The sequence below is a fragment of the Macrotis lagotis genome, chromosome 1 (genome assembly GCF_037893015.1).
Source record: "Macrotis lagotis isolate mMagLag1 chromosome 1, bilby.v1.9.chrom.fasta, whole genome shotgun sequence".
In the NCBI taxonomy this organism is placed as follows: Eukaryota; Metazoa; Chordata; class Mammalia; order Peramelemorphia; family Peramelidae; genus Macrotis; species Macrotis lagotis.
The window spans coordinates 458,506,636-458,534,369 of record NC_133658.1 but is presented as its reverse complement, the minus strand read 5'-3'; the positions used below and the strand labels follow the sequence as shown (position 1 = coordinate 458,534,369).

Sequence of the window (27,734 nt, the reverse complement as noted above, 5' to 3'; positions counted from 1 at the left end):
TAGTCCTTGATCTTCTAATTTGCTTATAGTATTGTTTTTAATGTCTAAATCCTGTAACCATTTGGATCTTATCTTGGTAAAGGGTGTGAGGTGTTGGTCTAATCTAAGTTTCTTCCATACTAACTTCCAATTTTCCCAGTAATTTTTATCAAAGAGAGAGTTTTTATCCCAATGGCCAGACTCTTTGGGTTTATCAAACAGCAGCTTACTATAATCCTTTCCTGCTTTTACACCTAGTCTATTCCACTGGTCCACCACTCTATTTCTTAGCCAATACCAAACAGTTTTGATGACTGATGCTTTATAATATAATTTTAGATCGGGTAGTGCTAAGCCACCTTCTTTTGCACTTTTTTTCATTAATCTCCTGGCAATTCTTGACTTTTTATTTCTCCATATGAATTTACTTACAATTTTTTGTAATTCGTTAAAGTAATTTTTTGGAATTTTGATTGGTAGGGAACTAAACAGATAGTTTAGTCTTGGTAGAATTGTCATTTTTATTATATTAGCTCTCCCTATCCATGAGCAGTTGATATTTGCCCAGTTATTTAAATCTAATTTAATTTGAGTGAGTAGTGTTTTATAATTGTTTTCAAAAAGATTGTGAGTCTGTCTTGGCAAATAGACTCCCAAATATTTTATATTGTCTGAGGTTACTTTGAATGGGATTTCTCTTTCTAGCTCTTCCTGCCGTTTCTTGCTAGACATATATAGAAAAGTTGAGGATTTATGAGGGTTTATTTTATAACCTGCAACTTTGCTAAAATTGCTAATTGTTTACAGTAGTTTTTTGGATGATTTCTTGGGATTCTCTAGGTAGACCATCATGTCATCTGTGAAGAGTGAGAGTTTTGTCTCTTCCTTGCCAATTTTAATTCCTTCAATTTCTTTTTCTTCTCTAATTGCTGATGCTAACATTTATAATACAATATTGAATAGTAGTGGTGATAATGGGCACCCCTGTTTGACCCCTGATCTTATTGGGAATGCCTCTAGCCTCTCCCCATTGAATATAATGCTTATTGATGGTTTCAGATAAATACTGCTAATTATTTTAAGGAACAGTCCATTTATTCCTACACTCTCTAGGGTTTTTAATAGGTATGGATGCTGTATTTTGTCAAAATCTTTTTCAGCATCTATTGATATGATCATATGATTTCTGATAGGTTTGTTATTGATATAATTGAGTATACTAACAGTTTTCCTAATATTGAACCAGCCCTGCATTCCTGGAATAAATCCTACTTGATGATAATGTATTATGATAGTGATGACTTGTTGTAATCATTTCACTAAGATTTTATTTAGGATTTTTGCATCTATATTCATCAGGGAGATAGGTCTATAATTTTCTTTCTCTGTTTTAACTCTTCCTGGTTTAGGTAACAGTACCATATTGGTTTCGTAGAAAGAGTTAGGCAGAGTTCCATCTTTCCCTATTTTTTCCAAAGAGTTTATATAGGATTGGAACCAATTGTTCCTTAAATGTTTGGTAGAATTCACTTGTGAATCCACCAGGCCCTGGAGATTTTTTTTTTAGGGAGTTCAGTAATGGCTTGCTGATTCTTCTTCTGAGATAGGGTTGTTTAGGTATTTAATCTCTTTTTCATTTAACCTGGGCAACTTATATTTTTGTAAATATTCCTCCATTTCACTTAGATTATCAAATTTATTGGCATAGAGTTGGGCAAAATAGTTTTGAATTATTACTTTAATTTCCTCCTCATTGGTGGTGAGTTCACCTTTTTCATTTATGATACTAGCAATTTGGTTTTCTTCTTTCTTTTTTTAAATCAAATTGACCAGAGGTTTATCAGTTTTATTGGTTTTTTCATAATACCAACTTTTGGTTTTATTTATTAATTCAATAGTTTTTTTCCTTTCAATTTTAGTAATTTCTCCTTTAATTTTTAGAATTTCTAATTTGGTACTTGATTGGGGATTTTGATTTGTTCTTTCTCTAGCTTTTTTAGTTGCATGTTTAGTTCATTGATTTCCTCTTTCTCCAATTTATTCATATAAGCATTTAGAGCTATAACATTATCCCCTGAGAGTTGCTTTGAATGAATCCCATAGGTTTTGGTATGTTGTTCCATTATTATCACTATCTAGGATAAAATGGTTAATTCTTTCTATAATTTGTTTTTTGGTCCACTCATTTTTTAAAATAAGGTTATTCAATTTCCAGTTTGTTCTCGGTATATATCTCCTTGGCCCTGTATTGCATATAACTTTTATCGCATTGTGATCTGAGAAAGATGTATTCACAATTTCTGCCTTTCTGCAGTTGATCATTAGGTTTTTATGTCCTAGTACATGGTCAATTTTTGTATAAGTTCCATGTACTGCAGAGAAAAAGGTATATTCCTTTCTATCCCCATTCAGTTTCCTCCATAAGTCTACCATATCTAATTTTTCTAAAAAATTATTTACCTCCCTAACTTCTTTCTTGTTTTATGATTCAATTTATCTAGATCTGATAGCAGGAGGTTGAGGTCTCCCACTATTAGAGTTTTGCTGTCTATGTCTTCCTGTAATTCCTTCAGCTTGTCCTCTAAGAATTTGGGTGCTGTCCCACTGGGTGCATATATATTCAATATTGAAATGACTTTATTGTCTATGGTACCTTTTAGGAGGATAAAGTTTCCTTCCTTATCTCTTTTAACGCTATCTATTTTTGCTGCTGTTTTGTCTGAGATAAGGATTGCTATTCCTGCTTTTTTTACTTCAGCTGAAGCAAAATATATTTTGCTCCAACATTTTACCTTTACTCTATATGTATCTCTCTGCTTCAAATGAGTTTCTTGTAAGCAGCATATTGTAGGATTCTTGTTTTTAATCCACTCTGCTATTTGCTTATGTTTTAAGGGAGAGTTCATCCCATTCACATTCAAGGTTATGATTAATAATTCTTTATTGCCCTCTGTGCTAACTTCCCTCTGTTTGTATTTTTCCCCCTTTCCCCCCCTTTTATCCATATTCCCCAGTCTTTTGTTTCTGAAAACCACCCCCTTCAGTGTTTTTGCCCTCCTATATCACACCCTCCCCTTTCTTTCCCCTTTCCCTTTTTCCCTTTTCCCTTCCCTTCCTTTTGTTATGTCCCCTTATTTCTCCCACTCCCCTTCCCTTTCTCCGTCCCCCCCCTCTTTTCCCCTTTTAATATTTGAAAGGTTAGATGTTTTATAAGTTAACTGAGTATGTGTAGGTTGACTTTAAGCCAAATCTGATGAGAAGAAGATTCAGGTGTTTCTCCTCTGCTCCCTTCTTCCCCACTATTACCATAGGTTTTTTGTACCTCTTAGTGTAATGCGATTTACCCCATTCAATCCCCTCCCTCCTCCCATCTCTTTCCTGTCCCCCTTTTTTAGGGTGGTAGTGTTTTTTTTTAGATCCTTCTAAGTCATAGAAAATTCTGAGTGTCCCTTCTAGTTCTGTACATTCTGTCGAACAGAGTCAAAATTCCTGAGAGTTATTAGAGTCTTTCTCCCAAGTGGGGTTAAAGCCAGTTACATCCCATTGGATAGTACTCACATGGATAGGTCATGAGTGTCCATCATTTCTGGCTGGGTGTATTCTCTCTGTTAGAGTTACATTTCTCAAGGTTTATGAGAATCTTTTTTTTTTTACCCCCATGCTGGGGTTTAGCCAATTTCAACTTACTGGATTGCATTTTTTTTTCTTTTACTACCAGCCCCCCCTTTTTTTTTTACCTTTTCATGTGTCTCTTGAACCTCCTGTTTGATGTCCAAATTTTCTGTTTAGCTCTGGTCTTTTCATCAGAAATTTTTGGAATTCTTCCATTTCGTTAAATGTCCATCTTTTTCCCTGGAAGAGAAGGCTCAGCTTTTCAGGAAAGTAGATTCTTGGCTGCATTCCAAGCTCCTGTGCTCTTCGAAATATCTCATTCCAGGCCCTTCGATCCCTTAAAGTTGATGCAGCCAGGTCCTGTGTGATCTTTACTGTGGCTCCTTGATATTTAAATTGTTTCTTTCTGGCTGCTTGCAGGATTTTCTCTTTTATCTGATAGTTCTGCAGTTTGGCCACAACATTCCTTGGTGTATTCATTTTAGGATCTTTTTCTGGTGGGGATCGATGTACTCTTTCAATAACTACTTTGCCCTCCGATTCCATGATATCAGGGTAGTTTTCCATCACTAGATCCTGTATATTAAGTCCAGGCTTTTTTTCTCTTCAATGTTTTCACGAAGTCCTATAATTTTCAGGTTGCCCCTCCCTCCTCGATCTATTCTCGAGGTCAGTGGTTTTGTTTATGAGGTATTTTACATTTGCTTCTATTTTTTCTATTTTTATATTTTGTTTAACTGACTCTTGCTGTCTCATGGAGTCATTAGTTTCTGTAGACTCCATTATTTTGGGGGGGGGGGAGGAGTTTTCTTCATTAACCTTTCTCAACTCCTTTTCCAATTGGTCAATTCTACTTTTGAAAGAGCTTTCCATTTGACCAATTGAGGTTTTGAGAGAATTAATTTCTTTTTGCATTTGCTTGTTTGAGGATCTGAGAGAATTATTCTCATTTTGTAATTGTCCAATTGATGATCTGAGAGATTTATTCTCCTTTTGTGTTTGTCCAAATGTACTTTCTAAGGTATTAATTGTCTCCCCCAAATTTTTAAACTCCTTCCTTATTTCTTCAAGGAAGTCTTTCTGTGCTGGAGACCAGATTGTATTCTCCTCAGAGGTTCCAGGTCTCTCTGAGTTGGGGTCTTTCCCTTCCAGGAATTTTTCTATGGATCCACCTTTCCGCTGACCCTTCTTCATTATGCTAAGACCTTTAGTTGGGGGGGAAGGGTTCACCTGGGCTTGGGATAGCTAAAGGCTTTACTGAGTGCAGTTTCTCTGGCTGGCCAGTAGGAGGTGCTGGTTGCCCTCTCTGGAGTGTCTGTGACCTTGGTTGGGAGGCCTTCTCCCTTTGCCTGAAGGCAGGAGTTGAAACTATTGAATTCTTTTGCCTTCAGTCAATGGTGGGCTTTACCCTGGCCTGAGGTTGTTTCTCAGCTGGGCTGGTTCTTTTGCTCATACACCTGGGCCTGAGGCAGAAGTAATTTGCCTTTGTTTGAGGAGAAGCCTCTGTGCAATGGAGAGGTGCCCTCAGAGTTTCTCAGACCCGAGAAGCATAGAGATCGTGTCTGCCATTCTCCTGCACCAGAATACTTCCCCCAGCCTGGTCCCGGAGCTCCAGGGGGACAGCACCAACACCAGCACCTCTACTTCCCCGCAGACCCAAGCCCCTTTCATCCAGCCCCACTGCTGATCCAGCAGGTCTGGTTCTCAGGCCCTCAGACTCCCAGTTCCAATTCAGCTGTTACTCTGGCTGATCCAGGGCAGATCCTCCCTTGGAGCGCAGACTCACCCGCCCGGATTCATCCAAGGCTGCTGCATGAGACAAATCCTGAGGTAGCTGTTCTGGCTTTTCTTTCTGGGTTTTCTGGATCGTATTTCTTTTAAGAGGTTTGTTTCATGTGATAGATGGGGAAGAGATCAGGAGACTTTAGAACTGCGCCTGTCTTCTCTCCGCCATCTTGGCCGGAAGTCTGCTTGTGCTGAATTTGACCTAAAAATTTATAACAAGAAAACACAGGTACTCCATCAGCCAGCATCACACTGTCCATATGTAGAATCATAAATTACAGCAAATGGAGAAGTTTTGAGTACTGTGGATAAGTTCACTACCCTTGGCAGTTTATTTTCCAGGGAGGTATGCAGTAACAAGGAGGCTGACACACATTGTCAGAGCTAGCTAACTCAGTGTTTGAGAGTCTCTGAAAGAAAGTATGGGAGAGAAAAGGTATTAGACTGTCTACCAAACTGAAAGTCTACAGAACTATTGTGCTGGCCTGATTGCTGTATAACTGAAACCTGAAAAGTCTACCAACACTATGCCAGGAAACTGAATCACTTCCATTTAAATTGTCTTGGGAAGATTCTGAATGTGTGTGACAAATGCCACCTAAATAAATTTCAGAGATCTCTCAAGGTATGAAGAGAAAGCTTTATTTGTTTCTCAAAGAATGGGTCACAATCAGTTACAAAGATTGAGGCAAAAGCAAAAGGCCCAAGAATCACATTTATCCTAACTAGATTCCCAGCCCCCACTGACCCACCCTTGTTAATGAGAAATGTGGTTTTACAATCTAGACTTGCAAACTAATCTAGGGAAAAGAACATAAAATTCAAACCAAAACCAGATTATCTCTTCAGCCCCAGGAATTTAATGGTCATCCAGCCTTCAACAGATAGGGTGGGGTCACAGTTAACTTTTCACCAATATCCCAGAAGTTGCTTTGTGAAAGGAGGGATACATAGTTAACTATCCTCCAATCTATATTAGTCTACTGAAGAAATCTCAGACTTTATCCCACTCAATCCCTCCTCTTTTATTTTGGTGAGATTTTTTCAAATTTCTGAGTTGTCCCTTAAGTCTAAATAACAGCTCCCTGATCACCTCCTTACTTTCCAGGGACCCTTTTAGATACTCCCTATAACCACCATGATAACAGGTACATTTCAAAAGTTACTGCACCTCTTTCCACTGCAAGCTTTTATACCAATGTCTTTAGGAAGGTCGTCCAGGCTCCAAAATTGATCATACTAAATTCCTGATTTTGTGTCATTGGATCAACCCCAGGAATAACTAATATACTTAGTGATGTTCTTTAAATTATCTTTCTTGCAAATGGCCATTTCTGCACTTTCCTTGAAAGTCCATACTAACTCATAATCAGTTTCCCTTAATAAATGCCCCCATTTGCACATCTTTTACAAAGGATCCAGGTACCATTATTAATCTCACATGAGTCCGAGGCCACCTATCTAAATTGTGCAATCCAGAATATATGCACCCCACTTCTGGACATATTCAGACACTTTCTACTGCCCGGATAAATATCCTGGCCGGTCAGTTATAAACAATAGTCACCCTGAACAGAATCAGTCATATGCCGCTGGTGTTTCTCTCCTCTGGATCAGGAATCCTGTGCCATAGTGCACCTCTGATGAGGGACTGAGAATCTAGGTCAGACCTAGGGGTACTGCCACCCACTAATCTCTCTTTTTCTCTCAATGGAGAACATTTTCCCCTGCCTCCCCTCTTCCTTTCCATAAGGAGAAGGGCATAAGTAAGGGTGTCACACAAACAGAGTCAAGGGGAAGTTACAGATAAACAATGTACACATAAATAAGAGATGGTGGAGATGAACTGGTTCAGTGTCTCTCCTCTCTTCTCCTTCTCTTCTCTTCTCTTCTCCCTTGGAGGCATCCAATGTCCTTCAGCATCCTCTGAATCTATTCCACAAAGTCCTCTCCAGCTCTGGTGACTACTTGTCTTCTGGTAAAGAAACTGCTTAACATCTTATTCAGTTCAAAACGCATATCTTCCATCAAAAAACAATGAGATTCTGGAGCTTATTACAATTTACATTTTGCCTTACTGCCATATTGACACACATACTTCACTTTTAACACTTTTAACTTCCATTAGTATTTCAATACATGAGCAAACTCCCAATGAAAATGATCACATTGACTCAAGCTTGTAACACATTCAACAGTCATCATTGTTCTAAGAGTACCCAGCATCAGGTTTAAAATAAAACAATTTTAACCTTTGTTCTCATTACAATAATGACTCAAACAGCCTTAACCAAAATGATTTTTTTCAAATATTCCCATATTTTCCTTTTCATGGTATACTTATCTAACTCACATTCCTTTTCTTAAACTAGAATTTGAAACTGTAATTAACCTAAGAATTTCTCATTCTTCTCCTTACCTAAATATCCCCTCTAACACAAAACTAAGGAACCTTAATTCTTATCTTAGCATGTAGCAGCTGTCAGAGCCAGACACCTAACCTATCTCTGGCTATTAGATCCAACTCACCTAAAATTTCTTTTTCTAGTTTGCTTAGTAACTAACTATAAAGATCCAGGACATTAAAGGAAAGTTCCTTTACAAACATAAGTATTGAATGTCAGTGTTCAGGCAGAGGTCACCTGGGTAAGTCAAATGTCTCAGGCCAGATTTATTCTTCCAGGTGAGATATTATCCAAATGTCATTTTGAGGAAATCAAGTCAAAGGAGTCCAACCTCAACCATATGGAGAAGCCGCCCCTTCAGCTGCCCATCCCTGTCATCTGGGGATAGAAGGGAATATATCTTTTTCTCTGCAGTACATGGAATTTATACAAAAATTGACCATGTACTAGGACATAAAAACCTAATGATCAACTGCAGAAAGGCAGAAATAGTGAATACATCTTTCTCAGATCACAATGCAATAAAAGTCATATGCAATACTGGACCAAGGAGATATAGACCCAGAGCAAATTGGAAACTGAATAACCTCATTTTAAAAAATAAGTGGACCAAAAACCAAATTATAGAAAGAATTAACCATTTTATCCTAGATAATGATAATAATGAAACAACATACCAAAACCTATGGGATTCATTCAAAGCAACTTTCAGGGGATATATTATACCTCTAAATGCTTATATGAATAAATTGGAGAAAGAGAAAATCAATGAACTAAACATGCAACTAAAAAAATTAGAGAAAGAACAAATCAAAAATCCCCAAATACCAAATTAGAAATTTTAAAAATTAAAGGAGAAATTAATAAAATCAAAAAGCAAAAAAACTATTGAATTAATAAATAAAACCAAAAGTTGGTATTATGAAAAAACCAATAAAATTGATAAACCTCTGGTCAATTTGATTAAAAAAAGAAAGAAGAAAACCAAATTGCTAGTATTATAAATGAAAAAGGTGAACTCAACACCAATGAGGAGGAAATTAAAGGAATAATTCGAAATTATTTTGCCAACTCTAAGCCAATAAATTTGATAATCTAAGTGAAATGGAGGAATATTTACAAAAATATAAGTTGCACAGGTTAAATGAAGAAGAGATCAAATACCTAAACAACCCTATCTCAGAAAAAAGAAATTCAACAAGCCATTATTGAACTCCCTAAAAAAACATCTCCAGGGCCTGATGGATTCACAAGTGAATTCTACCAAACATTTACAGAACAATTGGTTCCAATCCTATATAAACTCTTTGGAAAAATAGGGAAAGATGGAACTCTGCCTAACTCTTTCTACGAAACCAATATGGTACTTTTACCTAAACCAGGAAGAGTTAAAACAGAGAAAGAATATTATAGACCTATCTCCCTGATGAATATAGATGCAAAAATCCTAAATAAAATCTTAGCGAAACGATTACAACAAGTCATCACTAACATAATACATTATCATCAAGTAGGATTTATTCCAGGAATGCAGGGCTGGTTCAATATTAGGAAAACTGTTAGTATACTCAATTATATCAATAACAAACCTATCAGAAATTATATGATCATATCAATAGATGCTGAAAAAGCTTTTGACAAAATACAGCATCCATTCCTATTAAAAACATTAGAGATTGTAGGAATAAATGGACTGTTCCTTAAAATAATTAGCAGTATCTATCTGAAACCATCAACAAGCATTATATTCAATGGGGAGAGGCTAGAGGCATTCCCAATACGATCAGGGGTGAAACAAGGATGCCCATTATCACCACTACTATTCAATATTGTATTAGAAATGTTAGCATCAGCAATTAGAGAAGAAAAAGAAATTGAAGGAATTAGAATTGGGAAGGAAGAGACAAAACTCTCACTCTTTGAAGATGACATGATGGTCTACCTAGAGAATCCCAAGAAATCATCTAAAAAACTACTGTAAACAATTAGCAATTTTAGCAAAGTTGCAGGTTATAAAATAAACCCCCATAAATCCTCAACTTTTCTATATATGTCTAGCAAGAAACAGCAGGAAGAGCTAGAAAGAGAAATCCCATTCAAAGTAACCTCAGACAGTGTAAAATATTTGGGAGTCTATTTGCCAAGACAGACTCAGAATCTTTTTGAAAACAATTATAAAACACTTCTCACACAAATTAAATCAGATTTAAATAACTCGGCAAATATCAACTGCTCATGGATAGGGAGAGCTAATATAATAAAAATGACAATTCTACCAAAACTAAACTATCTGTTTAGTGCCCTACCAATCAAAATTCCAAAAAATTACTTTAATGAGTCAGAAAAAATTGTAAGTAAATTCATATGGAGAAATAAAAAGTCAATAATTGCCAGGAGTTTAATGAAAAAAAATGCAAACGAAGGTGGCATAGCACTACCCGATCTAAAATTATATTATAAAGCATCAGTCATCAAAATTGTTTAGTATTCGCTAAGAAATAGAGTGGTGGACCAGTGGAATAGACTAGGTGTAAAAGCAGGAAAGGATTATAGTAAGCTGCTGTTTGATAAACCCAAAGAGTCCAGCTATTGGGATTAAAAACTCCCTCTTTGATAAAAACTGCTGGGATAATTGGAAGTTAGTATGGAAGAAACTTAGATTAGACCAACACCTCACACCCTTTACCAAGATAAGATCCAAATGGTTACAGGACATAGACATAAAAAACAATACTATAAGCAAATTAGAAGATCAAGGACTAGTCTACCTGTCAGATCTATGGAAAGGGGAGCAGTTTATGACTAAGGAAGAGTTGGAGAACATCACTAAATACCAATTAGATGATTTCAATTACATTAAATTAAAAAGCTTTTGCACAGATAAAACCAATGTAATCAAGATCAAAAGAAAAGTAGTAAATTGGGAAACAATCTTTACAACTAATGATTCTGACAGAGGACTCATTTCTAAAATATAGAGAACTGAGTCATATTTTTAAAACAAAAAGCCATTCCCCAATTGACAAATGGTCAAAGGATATGCAAAGGCAATTTACAGATGAGGAGATCAAAGCAATCCATAGCCATATGAAAAAATGCTTTAAATCATTAATTATTAGAGAAATGCAAATTAAAGCTTCTCTGAGGTACCACCTCTCAGATTGGCTAGTATGACCAGGAAGGATAATGATCATTGTTGGAAGGAATGTGGGAAATCTGGGACACTATTACACTGTTGGTGGAGCTGTGAACTCATCCAACTCTTCTGGAGAGCTATTTGGAACTATGCTCAAAGGGCAACAAAAATGTGCATACCCTTTGCCCCATCAATACCACTACTGGGTCTATACCCTGAAGAGATGAGGGAAAAGGGTAAAAACATTACTTGTACAAAAATATTTATAGAAGCCCTGTTTGTGGTGGGAAAGAATTGGAAATCCAGTAAATGTCCTTCAATTGGGGAATGGCTTAGCAAACTGTGCTATATGTATGTCATGGAACACTATTGTTCTATTAGAAACCAGGAGAGATGGGATTTCAGGGAAACCTGGAGGGATTTGCATGAACTGATGCTGAGTGAGATGAGCAGAACCAGAAAACATTGTACACCCTAACAGCAACATGGAAATGATGTTCAACCTGGAGGACTTGCTCATTCCATCAATGCAACAATTGGGAACAATTTTGGGCTGTCTGCAAAGGAGAGTGCCATCTGTATCCAGATAAGGAGCTGTGGAGTTTGAACAAAGTACAAGGACTATTCCCTTTAATTTGGAAAAAAAAACCAGATATCTTATTGTCTGATCTGGTTACCTCGGAGAATTCTGTTCTCTTTAAGGATATGATTTCTCTCTCATCACACCTAATTTGCGTCAAGGTACAACATGGAAACAAAGTAAAGACTGACAGAGTGCTATCTGTGGGGGTGGGGTGGGGGGAGGGAAGCAAGATTGGGGGAAAATTGTAAAACTCAAATAATATCTTTAATAAAAAAAATAATAATATACCACAAAAAAATAAATAAAATAATAGGAATACTAAAGAAAGGCTCTACATATGTCTGCATGCCTGGATACACTACAAATAACCAAAGTACTATAGTATTTATATCAGCTGCCAGGTTTTATGGCAGAGCTAACTCCCAGTGCCTCAGTGAGCAGGTGTGTCAACCAGTTATGAGGCATTCTTGTTTTGGAACAGCCTTAGAATCTCAGATACTAATATGAGTAGATGGAAGGTTTCCAGGGAAGAAATTAAAAGCATTTCATCTGACACTTAAAGGTTAGATTTCCAGTAATACAAAGCTTGGGTACCAAAGGACTACCTCCCTGGCGAAGAAACTGCTACCTTTTTTCTATCAAACTGAGTTACTGAAATAAAACTAATGCACTGAAAAAAAAAAGTGAAGGACAAGAACAGTGACCAGACCTATTTATGACCTGCTGGCTTATCTTCCTATGGGAAGTCAAACTGCTCAGGGGAGCATGATTCTCCAAACTCTTCCACCCTCTTCCTGCTTCTAACAAAATTCACTATCTTGCTACTTCTCCAAAGAATCTACTTAGGAGTCTCTTGTCACTTGCGAACTTTATGTAGTAACTTATAAAGTATTTTTGCAAATTGTGAATTAAAATTAAAGCCTTTCTTACCTCTCTGAGTCCAAGAGATTGGTGAGTGTTTCACCCCAAATGAACCTCATAGCTCCTTAAGTCTCTGCCTTCCTAAGCCCCATTTTCTTGTCTTCATAATTTTGGTGCTTTTTTTGCACCAAAACTGTTGTGAATCAACTCTATTGACTGAAACAAAAGGAGGCTTTATGTGAAAGGTAAATTTCCAGCCACTTGTGTTACAGAAATATAAATTACATATATTTATACATATATATATAAAACTTATATGCATATAATTATAGCTGTATGTGTGTGTGTATAAAATTCAATGATCACCGAGGTCTCCACTTCCCCCATGTTATTAGAGCCTTCTCACAAATACTAACTTCTTTATACTACAAGTATGTAGCTTATAGATAGCTAGTTATTTACATTCTCTCCTCTATTAGTCTATAAACTCCTTGAGAACAAGATCTGTTTTTGTTGTTCTTTATATCTCAAGTACTTAGTACATATAGTAACTGCTTGTTGATTGATTGACTCTAATAGCAACTCTTTATCTAATGCTTTACAGTTAGAATTTTATGCTCATCTTATCTGATCCTCACTATAGCAGAGGAAAGTCCAGCAATTATTAGTATTATCCCCACTTGATAGATAAAAAAATGAGGCACAAAAATGAGGAAATCTTTATCTTCACTTGATAGATGAAAAAACCAAGGCACAAAAAAATAATTTATCCAATATCACATAGGAAATTAGAGATAGAACTTGACCTCTTTTGACTCCTACCTGCAGTTCTTTCAATTGAATTCAAATCAACAAACTGTCTATTACACAGTTTTTTTTAAGGTTTTTTTTTTTTTGCAAGGCAAATGGGGTTAAGTGGCTTGCCCAAGGCCACACAGCTAGGTAATTATTAAGTGTCTGACACCGGATTTGAACCCAGGTACTCCTGACTCCAGGGCCGGTGCTTTATCCACTAAGCCACCTAGCCGCCCCTATTACACAGTTTTAACCTAGTGTGTTACAATCCCTGCTTCAGGCCAATGACTGCCAGGAATTGTGTGTATTTTTCTTAGAGCTAAAAGGGTCCTTAAGAAAAGGAAAACTTCACATTTGTATGTATGCTGGAAATCAAGCCCTCCACTTTCCCAATCTCTTTTCCTGTTTCATGCATTATTAATAAAGCAGTGTTAATTTCCAGTTGGCTAATTTGTTCACATCATCATGATTTCAAATATCACATGAATAATTCAAAAAATGATTTTAACTGTAGTTCAATAAGGCTATTAGCTGTCATACATTTAAATAAATTAGCTTCTCCTTCCCTAACAAAAGGAATTGGCATAAGCAGACTCCCTATCAAGGGTTTGGTACATGGTGGATCTCTTCTCTCATGAAATCAGACTGTTAGAAACTTTACTTAAATGAAAAAGAAAAGAGCCAGGTTCTACTTCCTCTAAAAAGAGAAAATCTGTTGAGTCATTTACTACTCAGAAGTTTTAAGTGTTGCCTGAGAGTAAATTGATCTCAGATCACAATAAGATTTCCCATTATCCCCAAAGGACTCAAAATGAGAGCCAAAAACCATGATTTTTATCTGTTTCTACTCTGCTTCAGCACACATTCTGTTACGGAGTTATGGGTCTTGTCACAACACAGCTCCCTAAAGGCAGATAATACCAAAGAATTCCATTTTTGTATGTATATGACTTCTGTTCAAACACAAAAGTAAACAATATTTCTAGAGTAGCAAGCTAAACAACATGATATTCAGTATCTCCCATGAAGGAAAAACTCTTTTGCCAACACTTACCCTCACCCCAGAATTTCTTATTTTGTTTGTTCTCCTTTATATTGCTTCATCTTTTATACCAGGTACTGAACATTCCTGCCTCTGTATTTTCATTAATTCCTCTATTGAATTAATTCTCTCTTCCCATTCCAGATTTTCACCTAACCAATCATATCCTTCTAAGTTCAAGAATCACCTATAAGTAAAAAGCTTTGCTGACTAATTCTTCTCTACATCCTTCAGCCCAATTCCTTTAAAATTTATGTTAGGCAACTTTGGGAGAATCTCTTCACTTCTCCAGGTCTCAGTTTCCTTATGTGAAAAAAGCTACAGTTTTTATGATTCCTTCCAACTCTAAGATTCAAAGAAAGGATTATTTAGTGAGGAAAGAGGGAGGAAGACATTCCTAATCACTGACTGGTGAAACAATAAGGAAGCATCAGACCACTCAGAAAAGATATAACATCACATTATAAATTATAAGACATTTCATCTGGTATGTGTGGGATTTTGCACAACCTACTACTATTTCCAGGGCATTTATCTGGCTTAAATTCCCATAGATTACTCCTCATTGATAAAACAGTTTGTGCTCAAGGGCAATTTTAAGATTCTAGCAAAGGATTATTTTAAGATTCTAGCAAAGTTCTTCCAGGAATTAATAAATTTTCCTTAAAAAAAAACAGTGGTTACTCTACCAGAAGCTACAGAATATAGACCTTGTTAGCCTTTCCATAATGCATCCAACAGATGGCTGTTTTTGAAAAAATAGCATGTAACCTGTCCAAGGGATTCTGTTTACAGAATTAATGGAAGACATCCAAGACTAGGGTCCTCCAGGTTATCCTTCTTGAGTTTTTCAGAAACATCTAGATAACTTTCATTAGTACAATTTTGACTATGTATTATCAATAGAAGAATTATTTCAGGAGAGTTGAAGAAGGGAAGTTGTTCCACTTATAGTCTTCTGATAACAGGCACATATGCATACATAAAACCATACTCAGAACAACCATAGCTTCTCTGGTCCCTACAATATCTGTCCTTCACTGGCTTTCACTATGAATCTCTCATTATTAAGTACTTCAAGTGATTGTTTTATTTGGAAAGCACTACCGAATCAATTTCATTAATGATCCTGGTTTTTCCCTACAAATATATATTCCTAATGACTCTGGAAAGTTATTTTTTAAAATGAACTTGAAAAGTTCTACTTAATAATTTCAATGCTCTTCTCTCTGTGGTCAGACATATGGACCCAGATGAAATTCCTTCAAGCAATAATCTTTATAATGTTAATAGATTGTATTTCTATAGGGTTTAAGTTTTCAAAATTCTTTTCCCAGAATGACTCTGCAAGATGGGTTGTATTCACAAGTACTTAACAGATCAAGAATCAGAAGCTTAGAAAAAGAGAAAAACTTGCATAAGGTCACACACTATGAAATACCTGGATTTTAATACAAATTTCCCTACTCCAAGTCTAGTTCCTTTCATTCTAAACTATTTTACCCTCCTATTTTAAATGAACTTTGGAAAATTCAATCATGTTCAACAAGTATCCACATAGAACAAATGCTGGGTTTTTAAAGGGATATGGAAAATTGAGAAAATAGGGACCTTGCTTTCAAAACGTTGAGCAGCTAGTTGGGGAGAGGAGATTCATACATGAAACTAAATATAATTACTCAGCCTAATAAATTCACACTCATCAAGAAAAAGAACATAACCCTGTAGAGATGAACTGAACATTTCCATAGTATTCTCAACAGACGATGCATCATCAGTCAATGCTGAAGTCATTGACCATTTACCTCAAGTTGAAGTTAATTACTCTCTAGCCAAACTTCCAACAGAAGAAGTTTTGAAAACCATTAGACCACTCTGCTGTGAGACATTGTGCTGATTCCATTCTAGCAAAAATCTACAAAGCAGAGGGTCCACATACAAAAATTGATGGAAAATTTTTGCATTCTGTGATAGGAGGTAGTTATCTCCCAGGAGATCAAGGATGTTGCTATTTTCCCTCTCTATAAGGAAAAAGGAATTGGGCTTCCCTGTGGCAACCACAGGGGTGGGGGTTTCTCTCTTAGTCAAGGCTGCCAAGATTCTTGCCAGAGTCCTCCTAGTCATTTGTCCTTTACCTGAAAGATGGTCAGCCACCCAAGAGACACTGTGGTTTCAGAATGTTCATTGTACTACAATTTAAGGAGAAGTGACAGAAACAGAAAAGAAGTCTATCTAGAACTTTTGTTGATTTAACCAAGGCCTTTGATACTATGGGCTTGGTGAAATTTGGTTGCTTAGAGATGTTCATCAGTATAGTACTCCAATTCCATGATGGCATATTTGCAGGAGTTCTGGATAATGAACAATGTTCTCAAGCATTTTTAGTCACCAATGGAATGAAAATAAGATGTGTGCTTGCTCCCGTGTTTTTTGCATGTTGTTTTCAGCAGTATTGTCAGTTGAAGTTGAAAAAAAACATCAATATCAGCTACTGAAGTGAAGGTACATTCTTCAACTTGAAAAGGCTACAAGTAAGGCTACAAGGGGACAGTTAGTGCTTGACGTTTTGTTCACAGATGATTGTATACTCAGTGCAACCTCTGAGGCTGAGATGCAATAGAATATGGAACAATTTTCTACTGCTTGTCCAAATTCTGGCATGACCATTTTGGCCTGACTGCAAGAAAACAACATTCTCTACCAGCCAGCACCAACCAAATCATCAATATATGGAACTATTGGCAACAGCAAACAGAGAAATTTTGAAAGCTGTGGATAGATTTGATAACACTGGCAGTATACTTTCCAGGGATGCTCATGTAGTTAGTGAGTTTGATGCAAGTATTGCTAGAACTAACTCAGTGTTTGGGAGTCTCTGAAAGAAAATGGGAGGGAAAAGAGACTACCTACCAAACTGAAGGTCTAGAGCCAATGTGTTGATCTCATTGTTATATACCTGTGACACATGGACTACACACCATGAGAGAAAATTGAACCACTTCCATTTTCATCTTAAGAAGATTCTGAAGATCTGACAAGATAAGAGACTGAACCCTGAGGTCTTTTCTCACATAAAATGTCAAGGATTCATATTTCACTTAACGAGAGTACACCTCTGATGGGTTGGCCACATTGTTCAAAAACCAAAGGGACATTTGCCTAAGACATTTTTTGGAGAACTCACAAAAGGCAAGCACTCACACAAATTTCAGAAGAAATGATGCAAGGATACTTCCAAGATCTCTGATGAACTTTGGTATTGATTGAAAGACATTGGAGATGCTAGCATAGGACCATCCAGAATGATATGGCAGCTAGGCAGTGCAGTAGATAGAGTACCAGCCCTAGAGTCAGGAGCCTTTAGAGTCAAATTCAGCCTCAGACCCTTGACACGTGCTAGCTATGTGACCTGGGGCAAATCACTTTACCCTGATTGTCTTAAATTCATCTCCAGTCATATTTGGTCATTGGACCCAGATGGCTCCGAAGAAGAGATGATGCTAGTGACTTAGCACAGCACAGCCTCACTCAAATTCAATTCACTACTTGTCATGTAATCACCTCCCTGATGTCACAGTCTTCTTTGAAACCAAAGGACAAACATCAGACATTCTGTACGTGGTTCTGATTTGCTAATCAAAATTTAATAGGAGCTTCTTGATTAGATTTAGCTATGAAGCCAGAAGATTCTCTTTATTTGACTTCCTGTTCTGTGGTATTCTATAGGAGATCATGTTTCCAGAGAAGTAATCTTGGGTCCTCTCTCTACCCAAAGTCAGCATGTAATTCCATGAAAATGGGCTTCAGTTCTTTGTTTTTATGTTTGTTCTTTCATTTTAAGGGAAAGAAGTTCAAAGTGAGAACCTTGGTTTTGAAAGTTCGAGTCAGTGAGTCACCCAAGGTCCTGGAGACCAGGAGTTGGAAGTCTGGAAGTTGTTCATGTTGGGTTTTTTAGCCAATCCAGAATCAATGCCCTGAAGAGCAAGGGCATTTAATCTAGTAGTAGCTAAAATAAAGATTCATCCTGCAGTTACGCTACAAGAATATATAAATTTGGAGAGATTGATTCTATGTAAAGCTATGCTAAGTCTGAACCTAATCCTCATGAAGACTGAAGTGATATTGGAGAGAATGTACTCCAGTATTTGTGCCCCTGTTTGTTGTATCTTGTAGTATCCCTATGTAAAAACTAACTGATGCTAAGTGGTTATGTGGAACTAGAAATATTAAAAGTTATGACACAGAATGTAGACTCAAGTTAATAGTAGCAAGTAGTAATGCAATAGTAGTAAGTAGTAATCCTAAAACACTGAAAGTCAATGTAATGTCTTCCTCTGGTGTAGTGAGTCCAGAAGCAGTTTCATTACACATGAAATCCTTTGTAGGATCATGTAGAAGATACATTTCACACTCACTTCAGTTCTACCCTGAGTAACTCAAGGTCCATATTATCTGAAAGGGCTCATCCTCAAGTGTCCTGACACTCAACAGTTGAGTAGAAAGGGCAATCAAAGAAGTTGTCTCTTTAAAATCTACTGAATGGGTAGCTCTCCTATTCAGTGGTTAATTCTTTTTGGCATGTCCCTTCCCCACCCCTTCATAGGAACCAAGGGACCAACCAAGAATATTCCTTTTAGCAAGAGACTAGGGCACATGAGTCATCAGAAGTAACCCATCTTGGATGCATACTTAATTCAGTGAGTAGTATCCCAGCAAGAAGAGATAAGAGAGGGTGTCATTCCCCTGATTAACCTCAGTAAAAATAGTTATAAGATAATTTAGGGAGATACTACCATGGAAGAAAAGAGGAGGTAAAGATCAAGAAAGGATAAATTGAGGGCACATAAGGCATTGTAAGAGGCAGAGCTAAGGTATTTCTGTTTCCATAACATCATTTGCATATGTCTCACTTCACTCCAGAGATTCAAAATAGCATGCTAGACATGAAAAGCAGAAAGGAGAGGTTGCCTGGTTCAAAGTTTCTATGAAGGAAGTAATATGTAATAAGTTGGAGTCAAAGAGAAGAGTTTATAATGGATCCTGGAAGGTAACAGGAAGTCACTACAGTTTATCAAGGGGGTGGGAGGTAACTTAATCAGACCTACCCTTAAGGAAAATCACTTTCTTTAGGAGTTAAATGGAGGATGGATTAGGGTAGGGTAGGTTTTCAGACAAGGAGATCATTTAGGAGGCAGCAGCAATAGTCTGGATGAGAAGTAATGAAAGCTTGATCTAGAGTGGCAAATAACTAGTGTGGCATAGATAATAAGTGTTGCAGTTTGCAGGGGATTAAGTGGTCAGGTTAAAAGCTTCCTAGCCAAGATATTCTTGGAAGAATGACAGATTTTTTTCCCCAGTTCATTCCCTCATCTCCCACTCCTTCCCAGAAATATCCCTGGGCCTCCCAAGTATAAATCTTAAAATAATCTGCCTCCAGCTGTGGAGCTCTGTTAAAATAAAGAACAAGAACTCCTTGATGGTAATCAATATGACTTTGGAGACTTCAGGGCTACAGAACCAAGTGAAAATCTGTAGGAAGAGGCATCCCAGATCACTCGACTAACAATACTGCAAACTAAATTCAAGTAAGTAGGAAGAATCAAGAGAGAATTCAATTCAGTTCTTCCATACAGTTCCATCAAAACTCAGTCAAGGGGGTGGCTAGGTGGCACAGTGAATAGAGCACCGGCCCTGGAGTCAGGAGTACCTGAGTTCAAAACCAGCCTCAGACACTTAATAATTACCTAGCCCAAGTGGCCTTGGGCAAGCCACTTAACCCCATTGACTTGCAAAAAAAAGAACCTAAAAAAATTTACAAAAAAAACCTCAGTCAAGTTCCAGAACTCAACGGGGACAGTAATATCTTCACATCATTCAGCCTAAAGCCTGTAAGTATTAGAATCACAGGAATAGATCTTATCAACAAATTAATCAACAAACATTTAATCAGTACTTGCAATGTGCCTACATTAATGAAATCACAACTTCAATCCCTATTTCTAAAACCCTGGGAATACAAAAACAAAAGCAAAGCAATCTCCGCCCTTAAGAAGATGATGATGATGATGATGATGATGATGATGATGATGATGATGATGATGATGATGATTATTGAAATAATATTCACATATATAAATACAAGCATATTTTAAGGAAACATAACGTTATTTTGACAAGGAAAATGTTAGCAGCTGGCTAGGAAAACCAGAAAAATCTTCCCACTTAAGCTGAATCTTGAAGAAATCTAGAATTTTAGCAAGGTAGAGGCAAGAAGAGAATACATTCTAGGTATGAGGGACAACCAAAACAATGACATCATGAAGACAAAAAACAGAATGTAATATATAAGGGCTAGCAAGTAGGTCAGTATGACACCCAGGGTGTAGAGAAAAGAAATGTGTAAGAAGGCTGAAGAAGTAGGAGGAAGCAGATTGTGAAGAGCTTCAAATGTCAAGCAGAGAAGTTTACAATCAATCAATCCTAGAACTAAGATTGTTTTAAATAGGCTTGAGATGGTCTGGGGGGTGACATGGTCAGAGTCTAGGAAAATCACTTTGGTGACCATGTGGGAGAAAGTTAAGTGTGGGAAGAGATTTAAGTGAGGATATCAAATAGAAAGCTATTTTGTAATAGTTCAAGTAAAATCTTATGAGGTGGTGAACTAAGATGATGGCTATGTAAATGGAGAGAAGGGGATAAATGTGACAGATGTGGAGACAGAAATGACAAGTTTTGGCATCTGAGTGGATAAGGAGAAGAGTCACATATAATATTGACCTTTTTAATCAAGGTGACTATAAGGAGGATGGGGTCTTTAAGAAGTAAGAGGAAGTTTAGAAAATAGATGGATTTCAGGGAAAGATGATGTTTTGGATATTTAGAATTTGAAATGTCCAACAAGGTGTTTGTGATGTGGAACTGGAGGGCAAAAATAGAGATTAAGAGGGGTGGCTAGGTGGTACAGTGGATAGAGCACTGGCCTTGGAGTCAGGAGTACCTGAGTTCAAATCCAGCCTCAGACACTTAATAATTACCTAGCCACGTGGCCTTGGGCAAGTCACTTGACCCCATTGCCTTGAAAAATCTAAAAAAAAAAAAATAGAGATTCAGGTTGGTTAGAGCTCGGAGTCATCTGCATAAAGATAGTAGCTGAATCCATGAAAGTAGATGAGATTAATGAGAGAGAACAGAGAGAAAAAAATAAAGACTCAAAAATAGAGCTTTGAGGTAAAACTGAAAATGATCTTGTAATGATCCTTGGACCCAGCCTTTCTTCTGATATCAGGCATATCAGCTACTATTATCACCTTTTCTCAAAAGAGATCACTAAGGCTCATAATCCATTTCCTATTTGTTCTTGCTCAGAAATCCTACTATCTAGGCTTCTCATTAGTTTCCCCCATGTCCCAAATGCAGTAAATTCTTAAATCATTATCAGGTACCCTCACCAAGTTCACAAAAGAGGAAATTAAGTCACACAGAGGTATTGGTGCTATGTATAGGTGTCAGAAATAGGCCCTTCTCCTTATGATCAGAAGACTACCCTATCACTGGGAAAAATGACTAGGAGAAATTTACCATACATCAGAAAGAATTCCATTTGCCAAGCATCAATCCATCAACTGCCTTCTATTTTCCTTCTGCAGGAATTTTACACTGTATTTTTGAAATCCTTTCTTCAGAAAAATTACAGAGGAGATGAAGTTTACCTCCAAGCCATCTTCATGGCTACACCCTCATCTCAAGATCTCTCAGGATCTAGTGGTAAAAAAATTAAATAAGTCCTGTATCATTTTTCCTTTCAGAGTTGGAGAAGTCATAAGAGTTAAAGCTGCTCAAAGTTGCTACTTGCCTTACCTACTTACCAATTTACCCTAGTACTTCGTATTCACATCTTTGTGACTAATAGAGAATATATATTTCTAGCCACCAAAACCTAATCTTCTAGAATAAGATTTAGCTCCATTTGTGATATATTAATTCCTAATATTTAAAAGTTACTCTCATTTCAGTGGTTCTCTCCTAATATAGAGAGCCCAGATTTACTTAACACTTCACTTTTCTGGTTTATTGATCAGGATTTAACATTCCCTTAAAGGTAGGACAAGTACTCAGGCTCACAAGGTTCAAATCATACAAATTTAATTTACAAATTTATGAACATAGAAAGAACTATAATCCAAGCCCATAGAGATTTTTGAAACCCTACCCTCATCTCAGCAGACAACCCTCCACTCAGGGAATTGTATAGCCCTTTAGAATCACTGCCCATAGGGTGTTACACTGGAAATGCCTCAAGTAAGGAGCAAAATCCTCATCACCTTTTCTGGGAACCCTTTGTCTGCACTGCATTGTCTTTTCCCTAGTAGTGTCCCTAGTTACTGTCCTTCATTCCTTTCTTTTTTCTATAGTTCTGCTCCCAGAATCAAGGCAGCTCTATTTCCTGTGGCTCAATTCCTTTGTCACTAGCCATGGATCTACCACTCTCTCCAGAGAAATGTGTTTCTTTCCCCAAGGAACTAGATCTCTAATCACTGAGATTTAGCAATGAGTTTAAAACCCCTGCTTCATCCAATTGAGTTTGTAGCTTGAAAAACATCTCAGGAATAGAGAAACTCCATTCCTTTGAGAATTATTCTTTGTACATCTAAGTTGCTACATCCTTTGCCATTATCATGCCAAAGGTCTTACAAGATCACATAAGGAAAAGTACCTCTGCAAATAAAAACTACCTGCCCACATCTGGGAGATGAAAGCCCTGACTACTCTTTATAACATCAAAGCCTCTTCTGGGATTCAGCTTCTCTATCTAACAGTAACTTAGAGTTCCTAAATGGAACTCCTAAAAGATCCAGATACTAGGATACTCTAAGCACTATGGTACAGTAGAAAGAATGGAGACTAAGTGGAAGGAGAGTCAGCTCCATTTATACAATGTTCTCTACTCTAACTACATTCAGAGTTATGGCAAGTTAATAACTACATCATCTCTCCTTCAGTCTCTGGATCATCATCCTTTTTCCATAGAGTATTGGGGTTTGAAGGGAGACCTCCATTATCTCATCATTTATCTTGCCATCATCCTTTCTCAAGGGTGTCTGAGTTTGGTTATTCATATTACACTGGGAGAGCTTTAAAAAAAAAGTCTGTGAAAGAGATGGGAATTTGTTTCAGCTGCTCCTAGCATAGTATATGCATCATGGAAAAGAGAACCTTTTTAGTCCCTACAACATAAGTATAAAGATTCACAAAGGCTTTGTAATTTCAGTGGGTTGTAAGAACTCCCAGGTTGGAGTTTTTCTCCTCAGTTATGATGCAGATCACAAATGAGCTATGACTTAGCTGATATCTCTTGAGGAGTTGCCTTATGCTCTGAGATATTAAGAAGCAGCTAGGTGTCACAGTGGATAGAGTGCTGGGTCTGGAGTCAGGAAGATCTGCATTCTGATCATATTCCAAATATTTACTAACTGTGTGATCCCTGGACAAGGCATTTAACCCTACTTGCCTCCATTTCCTCATCTGTAATATGAACTGGAGAAGGAAGTAATAGATGACTCTGGTATCTTTACCAAAAATTGCTAAATAAGGTCATGAAGAGTGGGATACAACTAGACAACAACTGAGAGTTTAAGTGACTTGCCCAAAGTCATACAACTGCTATTGCAGTTAGAATGAATCTTGGATCTTCCAAACTCCAAATCTAGCACTTGGTTATTCAATTATGCTGCTATGTACAAACATAGTTTCCTTTTTATTCTTGAATTCATTCTAAGGCTATTAAAACAGGTGTAATTCTGAGATGATCCTGTTCAGGTCTGACCCAGGCTGAGTTTTATCCTATGGAGGGCAGGGGGAGGAGAGGAGATTGGAGACCAGGAAAGGGCTCATTTCTGGATCTTCTGATTTAAAGGGCTGGTCTAACACAGAAAACCATCCAAACAGCCCAGGCAACTCAAATTGCAGAGCCAGTGCTCATGCTCCTTGGTAGAAGGAATTTCTTCATTGGCAGCTCCAGTTCCACTGGTTCAATTACATCTCTGAGATCACAGATGGCCCAAAAACCAAACTATGATAAAAGCTCATATTTATGGAGTGCTTTAATGTTAACCAAATGTTTTTCTTACCACTACCTTGTGAGATAGGTAGATAGACCAGTCATATCTATTTTACAAATGGGAAAATATTGTCTTTCCAGATATTCATCCTTCATGTGTGGATGAACTGCTCCAAGTTCTGAGGGACTATTTTACATCATCTCTGACTATATTCCTTCAGCAAACATGACACTTCTTCCTCCCTAATCAATTCAATTAGAAGAGAGGTTCAAGAAGACTGTTGCTGATTTTCAAGTTGCCACAATAGCTCATCATTTAGAGTATCCCTGAGTACATGGGTCAGTTTTAAGTCATAAACTTCAGTTACTCCATAAACTTCTGTATTTTAATATCACACCTCTATGAAGTAGCTTCTCTAACCTTTTCACAGAATGAGATCCTTTTCTCTTCCTGCACTGGGCAAGTAGTTAGGAATTTAACAAGCTTGTCCACTTTCCTCTCTGTACCCTGGAATTCACTATCCAGTATAAAAAAAAATTCAAGTCCATTAACACAGGGCTATTTCATCCTTTAGTTGCCAAGACCATTAGAGGTAGGTCCCCTGTTTTTTTTGCTAATAAAAATCTATGTTTTCTAAATTATGTTCTTTTAAAAAGTTCTTTTATGGGGCGGCTAGGTGGCGCAGTGGATAAAAGCACGGGCCCTGGAGTCAGGAGTACCTGGATTCAAATCCGATCTCAAACACTTAATAATTACCTAGCTATGTGGCCTTGGGAAAGCCACTTTAACCCCATTTGCCTTGCAAAAACCTAAAAAAAAAAAAAGTTCTTTTATGTTTTATCTTTCTTTCTCACATTTTTCTCCCTTAGTTCTAATTCTTCTTTCATAACATGACTAATATGGAAATGTGTTAAACACAATTGCACATGTACTTATATCAGATTGCTCACTGCCACCAGGAGGGAGCAGGGAGGGTGGTTAAAAAATGTGGAACTGAAAAGCTTGCAAAAGGATGGATGTTGAAAACTATCTTTATATATAAAAGAAAGAAAAAAAGAGAAGAAAATCTAAACTTTCACTTTAACAAAATACCTAATAGTGATTCAAAGGAATGAGTGATGATCTATGCTACCCACCTTCTGACTGAGAAGTGATGAATTCAGGATTCAAAATGAGACATACATTTTTGAACATGGATAATGGGGGGAATTTGTTTTGCTTAGTTTTATGTATATATATATATATATATATATATATATATATATATATATATATATGTATGTATGTATAATATATGCAAATATATTTGTTACAAGGATTTTTAGGAAACACAATGGATAAACCACTGGATTTGGAGTCATGAAGTCCTGGAATACAAATCAAATCTCAGGTAATTACTAGTTGTGTGACCTATGGCAAGTCACTTAACTTCTGTCTGCCTAAGTTTCCTCCACCAAAAAATGGGAATAATAATAGCACTTACCTCATAAGGTTGTTGTGATTAAGTGAGATAATATTTATAAAGTGCTATGGTGCCCACACATAGCAAATTTTTGAAATTCTTAATCCTTTTTTTCTTTTCCTTTCGTTCCCTGCTCTTTTAAATTGGAAGTATAGTAGGAACAAAAGGGAAAAAGTGAAAAATATAAAATATAAAAATATAAAATCGTAATGCAGGAAGAGGGAAGAATCTTGCTTTCCTGAAGCAGTCTGTTCAGTTTTGATTCAAAGAGTTCATTTCCAGGTAAGTGAACCACCCTAGGTCACTCCTTACTCCATTCCCAATAACAATTATTGTCTGTAGAGAATTTCCTCTGGCTTTATTATCTGCTTTTAGGTCTGTCTCATAACCTGAGCCCACATCTCTATTGGCACGAACTCATCAGTTAAGAGGAGAGTACTTAAACACTCCAGAAATGCAGCCACATTCTCTAGATTCCATTCTTCCTTCCCTAACCAAAAAAACTTCAAATTCCATATGAATTCTGGATCAGTGACAGAGAGATTTTTATTGCTATGCAATCATTCACAAATAATCTCAAACAATATGGCAACCACATTGTCCTTCTTGCTAAAAAACCTTTCCTAGTACTTCAGACACACTCAGTGTTCATTGAAATCTACAGAATGTTTTCAAGGGTACCCTTATGCTTTTCCCCCCACAAAAAAATCAGTGTTCCTTTCTTAGGATCTATACTCATCCCTGTGTACCAACCTTCTGATAACTGGGATGTATTGCTCACCATTTGAACATGCAATAAATCACAATTGTATAAAGCTTCCTAAGTTTATACCTGACTGGTCACTTGCAAAATTATTGTCCCAACTGGGCTATTTCTAATTTTGAAAGCCTGTGCTGAAAAAGAAATCAAATTCTCATTGAACCTAGGTGTCATCCTTAATATTTCACTCTCTCTCTCACCCCCCCCCACATCTAGTCAGAGGTTAAGTGCTGTAGTTTTCACTTTTGTAACACATATTGAGTATACTCATGTAGCTGTATATGTATGTGTGTATGTGTATGTATATGCTCCTTATTCTTCTCTGACACTGAAACTATGCTGGTACAAGTCTTCATTAGCCCACACTTGCCCTATTGCAGTGGTCTGCTGCTTAATTTAACTGCCTCAAGTCTCTCTTCACTCCAAATTCATCCTCCAATTCACTGTCAAATTGATGGTAAAAAGAAATTCAGGTCTAATTTCCTAATTTCCTCTTTTCAGTGAATTCCAGGATCAAATATAAAGTCTTGTTTGACTTTCAAAGTCCTTCATAACCTGGCCCCTTCCTAGATTTCTAGTCTTCTTTAACATGTTACTTCCCCTTTACATAATTTACAAGTGAATGTTACTGACCTATTTGCTGTTTGACACTCATGCCTCGATTCCAAGAATTTTCCCTGGCTATCCCCTATGCCTGAAATGTTCTTTGCTCATCTATGACTCCTAGTTTTCCTGGCTTCCTTCAAGTTTCAGCTAAAATCCTACCTTCTCCAAGAAGACTTTTCCAGGCCTTCTTAATCTTAGTGCTTTGTGGGATCTTCTGGGGGGAAGCCATGATGGTAGAGCAAAGCTAGGAAACTTCCAGAGCTTGTCCTGAAATAACTTTTAATGAAACATCTAAACAGATCCTAAAGCAACCAACAGAACCCACAAAAACAAACAAAAATAGTGAAGGAACTTCAGGAAAAGGAGTTATCTCATGGATAAAAAGGGAAGATAACCTAATGTAGGCAGAAGAACTGGGAAGGTAGCAAGAGACTTTTAGCCACAGCACAGCTAAGGTCTCAGTGAGAGTCCCAACCTCAACTCAGAGAATAAGGTTTCAAGTCCTGCAATGCTGGTTTGTGTTGGGTTATTGTAGCGCAAGGAGAAAACCAGGAATACCTAAAATACCAGAACAGAAATCTAGGGACCAGAAGCCCCAGCCACCTGCCAAAAATAAACTTGGTACTATACCACCATACCACAGTCAAAAT

The 27,734-nt window shown here is 37.1% G+C and overlaps 1 long non-coding RNA gene across 3 annotated transcripts in view; it reads right to left on the bottom strand.

The window, feature by feature from the left end:
* Positions 1-3,362: 3,362 nt before the first annotated feature.
* LOC141506634 (uncharacterized) overlaps positions 3,363-27,734 on the bottom strand; it is a 39,708-nt gene continuing 15,336 nt past the window's right edge. For 2 of the 3 annotated variants that reach the window (XR_012473929.1, XR_012473928.1), the window contains exon 4: positions 3,363-5,578. This is a non-coding gene — a long non-coding RNA (uncharacterized LOC141506634). Of the gene's footprint in view, positions 5,579-12,430; positions 12,578-27,734 lie in introns of all 3 variants that reach the window. The other variant, XR_012473930.1, reaches the window with a different exon arrangement.